Below are 6,329 nucleotides of genomic sequence, written 5' to 3' on the forward strand. Positions count from 1 at the left end.
TAGAACTCAGGAAAATCAGTAAGAAAAAATCAAACAACCCTATCAAAAAGTGGGCAAAGGACATGAATAGAAATTTTTCAAAAGAAGATATAAAAATGGCTAACATATGAAAAAATGTTCAACATCTCTAATCATCAGGGAAATGCAAATCAAAACCACAATGAGATACCCCTTAACTCCAGTGAATGGCCTTTATCAAAAAGTCCCAAAACAGTACATGTTGGTGTGGATGCAGAGAGACAGAAACACTCATACACTGCTGGTGGGACTGTAAACTAGTGCAACCCCTATGGAAAACAATATGGAGATACCTTAAACAGATTCAAGTAGACCTACCATTTGATCCAGCAATCCCATTATTGGGCATCTACCCAGAAGAACAAAGGTCATTGTATAACAAAGACACCTGCACCCGAATGTTTATAGCAGCACAATTCACAATTGCAAAGATGTGGAAACAACCCAAATGCCCATCAATTCACGAATGGATCAGTAAATTGTGGTATATGTATACCATGGAGTATTACTCAGCTATAAGAAATAACGGTGATACGACATCTCTTTGGTTCTCCTGGAGAGAATTGGAACCCATTATATTAAGTGAAGTATCCCAAGAATGGAAAAAGCAGCATCACATGTACTCACCAAAAAATTGGTTTCCCTGATCATCACCTAAATGCACATTGGGGAATGATACCAACTGGTTGTCAGACTGGGATGGGGGGTGGGGGAAGGGGATGGGTGTATGCCTACATGATGAGTGTGTTGTGCACCGTCTGGGGAATGGTCATGCTTGAAGGTGCTGACTCGGGGAGGTGGGGGGTGGGGGGAGGGGATGGAGGTATGACTACATCGTGAATGCCAGGCGCACTGTCTGGGGAATGGACACACTTGAGACTCTGACTCAGGGGAATGGGCAGGACGTGGGCAATATATATAACCTGAGCTTTTGTACCTCCATAATAAGCTGAAATAAAAAAAATTAATTTTCTATTAAAAAAACAATTAGCAACAATTATTGACAGTTCAAAATCAGTAATCAGTCTTCATTTTCCACTTATTTATTTTTAAGTGTGCTTGATTTTTGGAAGGTGGATGTCTTTTGGTCTCAAGTTACAGTCTGAAGACATTTGCTTGATATTCATTGAATGGCAAGTACAAATAAACTAGATTTTATTAGAACTTTTGTAAATTAACTGTTCTGAACCAGAGAAACCTGTAACATTTGGTTCCAAAAAATAATTTGGTGTTTCTCTTCCATGATTGATGGATGTCAAAATGTTGGAGACATGAATTTCATACTAGAATCTGGCAAACAGGCCTGAAGGGGGTAAGAGGCAAAATGCAATATGGGGTATAATTAGGATTCCAGAACCAGAATATGGGCACTATGCTGTGAAAACACTGAATGGAATGTGCATTGGAAGCCATCAGCAGGGTTATTCACTATTTCAAATCTCCAGAACTACCTTGATGTTGATGTAAGGTTTCTTGCCAGGCAGTGGCAGAATTGTGATTTTATCCTAGTTCCTCATATGCCAGGACCTGTGCTTGTTTATTATGCTACAGCTGTTATTAATAGGTCATATGGAGAGCTGCTCCGGCCACGGCCCTGGGAGCTGGAGGAGCCTCGGTACATTTCTAATATCACCTGGGGCTGGTCCCTTTAATTGGCAGACTCAGCAGGCATGACTGGAGAGGGAAGTCCCAGTGGTGCTAGAATGGTGCTGCAGTGGCAGAAGACGGCTCACGAGTGAGGTCTGGAAGAACAACAGGGAAGACATCCATCATTTGCTCCAAAGTGTGCAAGTCAAATCCTGGGGAGAATCATGATAACCCTGATCACTGAGCAGCTACAGAAGCAGACTCTGGATGAGCGGAAATGCACACACTTCAGCATCAGTTTGGGTAGAGCTGAAGAGGGCTTCCTAGAAATCTGTCAGTGTGTCCTGAACCCGAATCATGATGGATATTCTCCCTTTCTTAGCCTTTGCCAGATCATGCAGATATCTCCAACTGTGGGAACCCTTTCCAGCTTGTGTTTGAAGGTGATTCCTGAAGGGGCCTGCCCCACTGTTCCTGTGCTGAGTTCCAGGACAGCCTCAACTTCAGCTACCATCCCTCAGGCTTGAGCCTGCACCTCAGACCACCCAGTCAGGGAAGCTCCCCGGAGGAGCAGCCTCTTTCCCAAGTCCTAAGCCCTGAGCCCCCAGACCCAGAGAAGCTTCTTGTGCCCCCTGCTCCTCCATCCAAGAGGCACTGCCACTCACTCTCAGTGCCCGTGGACCTGTCTCCCTAGCAGCAGGTGTGGCGGCCCGCCCCCTCCAAGCTGTGAATGCCCATCAAGCACCGGGGCAGTGGTGGAGGGGGTGGGCCGCAGGTGCCTCACCAGAGCCCCCCAAAGCAGGTCTCCAGCCTCAGGTTCCTCCAAGCTCCCAGTGCCTCTTCTCAATGTGCCCCAGCCCACAGACCCTACAGCCCTCCATTCTTCAGCCTGGCCCTGGCCCAAGATTCCTCTGGACCCTGTGCTGCCTCCCCTCAATGTGGTTCCTGGGAGAGTGATGCTGAGCCCCTGTCACCTTGCCCACCTCAGCGCCGCTTCTCCCTGTCACCCAACCTGGGCCCACAGGCAAGCCGCTTCTTGCCCTCTGCCCGGAGCTCCCCCACATCCTCCCCAGAGCTGCCCTGGCGACCTCAAGGTCTCCGCAGCCTTCCCCGAAGCCGTTCACAGCCTTGTGATCTGGATGCCCGCAAAACTGGGGTCAAGCGGCGCCATGAGGAGGACTCCCGGCATCTGCGGCCTTCCTTAGACTTTGACAAGATAAATCAGAAACCATACTCAGGAGGTCTCTGTCTCCAAGAAACAGCCCGGGAAGGCAGCAGCATCTCTCCACCATGATTCATGGCCTGTAGCCCTCCACCCCTCTCTGCTTCCTGTAGCCCCGTTGGGGGTTCCTCCCAGGTGTTGAGTGAAAGTGAAGAGGAGGAGGAGAGGGCTGTGCGGTGGGGGCAGCAGGCGCTGAGCAAGCGGACACTGTGCCAGCAGGACTTTGGGGACCTGGACTTGAATCTGATTGAGGAGAACTAAAACTGGGAGGCTACTTCCTGGGGCCACACAGACTGACTCTCTTATGGCTACTAACTAACAAGTGTCGAGGCCCCAAGGCTGGGAGACCAGCCTGGGAATGGGGGTGAGTGGAGGGCTCCGACTCAGGGCAGCCGGAAATCATCTCACTCCAGCAAGCTGGACCAGGCCGAGAGACTGGCTGGGACAAGATAAATGGAGCTAGTGGCGGGGGGTACAGCCCCAGAGCAGACCCTTACCATGGCGGCCCTGAGTGTGAGTATCCCTGCCATGGAGAAAGCAATGGGCAGGGAAAGAAGGGGTCTGCTGACCCCAGCTCAGGGAATTTCACTAGTCCCTTTTCTTCAAAGGGCACTTGTGTCTTAGAATTTGGCCAGGGTGCGGAGTTCAGTCAGCCTCCTCAGAGAAACTGTGTGAGAGTGTGTGTGTGCATGGGAGTGTGCTTGAGGAAAGGTGTGTTTGTGTAGCCTTAGGGAGGGAAGGCAATTGCTCCTTAATAGCAGAGCATCATGATACCCCCAGGATCTTGAGTTTTTATAGGACAGAAGGCTTGTTCAAGGAGTCATGGGGAGGGAAAAAGTTTTCCTTTTTTCTAAATAGCTCTGGAACCAGGCTTATAATCCATAGCATCACTGGCTCTGCAAAGGATTTTGTTTGGGGGTACAGCAAGGTCTTTTAAATGCTGTGACCTCAGCTAATGGTTATTTCCTCAGCCTCACCCACTCCCTACTAGATTTATCTAGTGTTGCCTGGGGTGGGGGGGCTTTCACCACATTTTTATTCTGAGCTGGCCTTTTTTTCTCATCAGATTGTCTAGGCTCTGTATCACCTGCCTCTTTCACTCTCTTTAGTAGATGCAAGCACACCTGGGCAACTGAGGCAGGGTTGAAAGGTTCCATGTCTTTCTTTTCTTTGCTACTGGGGTCACCCTTTTCCCCTCACTCTCTGTCCTTCAGGTCAGAGACAAGGTAGGAAGGGCTTGTACAGTTCCCTAGCATCTATTGAGGCACACTTGGAGCAGGAGAAGTGGCATTCAGTCCCCAGCAGACATGGGAGAGCTCACCCCAGCACTGCCCTTTGGAAGCAGACTGTAGGAAACCTATTCTTACAAGATCTAGGCCCTGCCTCTTTTCTGACCTGCTTAAGAAAGAGGAAGGGGTCTTAGCATTTAATGTTTGCTTGTCTTCCACTCCTGCCAGGAAATGTTTATTTGTGTCTAATTGGCCCTGAGAGACCATAGGGAGATTGGGGCTCACTGAAGGATTGTCTGAGGATGTGTAAAGCAAGCCTGTGAGAAGAAGTTAGGAGTTTGTTGTTGTTCAATTAAATTTACTTTTTTGTCTCTCACTCACAACTTGAGCCAAGGCAGCAGTTCCCGGTAGCCACAGTGATGGGTTTAAGTACCTTGATAGGGCTGGCGCCAGTGGAAATGCATACTGAAGCTGCTGCCACAATAGCTTGTGGGGCTTTGTCCAGCTTTGAACAAATGACCAAATTGGACCTTCCCTTGTTTATTACAAGAAGGACATTTTTCTCTTCAATTTCCAGGGTGTCTTAGGACCCAATTACTCATGTTAGGGAAGAACAAGGTCTTCTTGTGAAATTGAACTTGATGTTTTCTAGGTCTCCCATGTGTCAGATAGGAGCATCAGTGAGGCTTCAGCCTCCTTATCTTCACTCCACAGGAGGTGGCCATGTCTTCTTAAGCCTCTGGCCAATAGAGGCTCTCCCCTTCCAGGGCTCCTCCCCATCCCCCTCTAGTTACCACTGGGCTTCCAGGTCTCTGTGGGGCCTGAGAGGCTCTCTGGAGAATCCGGGGAAACTGTGAGCCCAGGAGTTGCCCATCCTTGGTTTCATCCCTTTCCTGGCTTTCTCCCTCTTTAGGCCATAATTTCCCTGGTGCCAGCATCTTTTCCTCTTGGAGCATCCTCATCCTGGTCTCTCTGCTGCAGATTGGCTGTGCCAGCTTCCAAAAGGCTACTGGCAATGCCAAGGGAGTCTCTGCAGGCTCTAAACTGAAGAAGTGAGGGCAATAATTCTGCCTCCGTCCTGGCTTCCCCAAAGCCCTAGGGCACCATCCTTAGGGGAGAAAGTCAGTAGTTATTATTTTAATTCCATTATTTTAAGTCTGAAAAGTTAAACTATCAGAACTATCATCCTGCTTCCCAATCTAAGAATCCATGGCCTTGGAACAAGCCTTTTCAAGAAGTGGTTCATTTTGCTTTACACAGTAGATCTGTTCCAACAGTCTGTGTAAAACAAATGCTATTTTTTGATGCATTTGGACTGCTAACCATTTAAAAAGCAGCCTATGATTGCTTCTTTTGTAAAGCAGGCAACTTCCTTCTACTTTAGCTGTTTTGACTATGTGGATTTTCACATATTGGGCTTATCCAGAGTGGAGCACACCTCCAGCGCTTGTGGCTGATGCTGGGTCAATGTCTGCATCTGTGCTGTGTGTGTGGTGTGGCTGGCCAGCAGGTGAGTATTCCTGCGTGTGTGAGTAAAGCCCACTCCCAGGCTGGTGCTCTCCTCCTGTGCCTGGTGACTGCCCACTGGCAGCCCCAGCTGCCCTTCATTCCCACCTGCTGCCAAAGTCCCTGTGCTAATGGGATTACAAGTACAAAAAGTGGAAAAAATTTCGTAAACTTTGTTTTATATTAAAAAATTCCATAAGTCTGTGTGTGTTAAACATGAGGTTCTGCCTCTCTGGCTGTGTTTGAAAAAACAAAGTTTTATTAGAATAAAAATAAATAGGTCATATGACTTCCATTCATATCAATGTGAGAGCAAAAGCCCATAGACAAAACAGACTAACCCCTCTTTTGTTCCCCTCATGTCTTGGAGCTTTTTATGAAAGCATCTACAACACTTTGTTGTACTATTCTGCCAGCACTAAGTTTGTGTCATTTGGCACGGCTGTCATCTGCAAGTAACAGAAACCCATATCTCAGTTGCTTAAACAAATATGAGCTTATTTTTTCTCATAAAACAAAAGGTCTAGAAGTAGGCTATTGTTAGCATGGTGACTGACTTTGGTTAAACAGGTCAGTGATGTCAAGAACATTGTTTTTGAAATTTATTTACAATACAAGTGTATAATGGATGAATTCTAGGTTCAGTAATTAGGATCCAGAAAAACAGGGAGCGTCATTAATCAAATGTGCCTGTATATCCTTGCTTATTTTTGGAGGGGGGGTGGAAACAAAGAAGACAGGATCAATTGAAGTTAAGCCAATCCAAT

General features: G+C 47.5%; 1 pseudogene; it reads left to right on the forward strand.

Annotated features, from left to right (window-relative positions):
- Positions 1-1,719: 1,719 nt before the first annotated feature.
- On the forward strand, positions 1,720-3,113 carry LOC123628388 (annotated as a pseudogene).
- Positions 3,114-6,329: the final 3,216 nt, after the last annotated feature.

The sequence above is a fragment of the Lemur catta genome, chromosome X, assembly GCF_020740605.2.
Source record: "Lemur catta isolate mLemCat1 chromosome X, mLemCat1.pri, whole genome shotgun sequence".
In the NCBI taxonomy this organism is placed as follows: Eukaryota; Metazoa; Chordata; class Mammalia; order Primates; family Lemuridae; genus Lemur; species Lemur catta.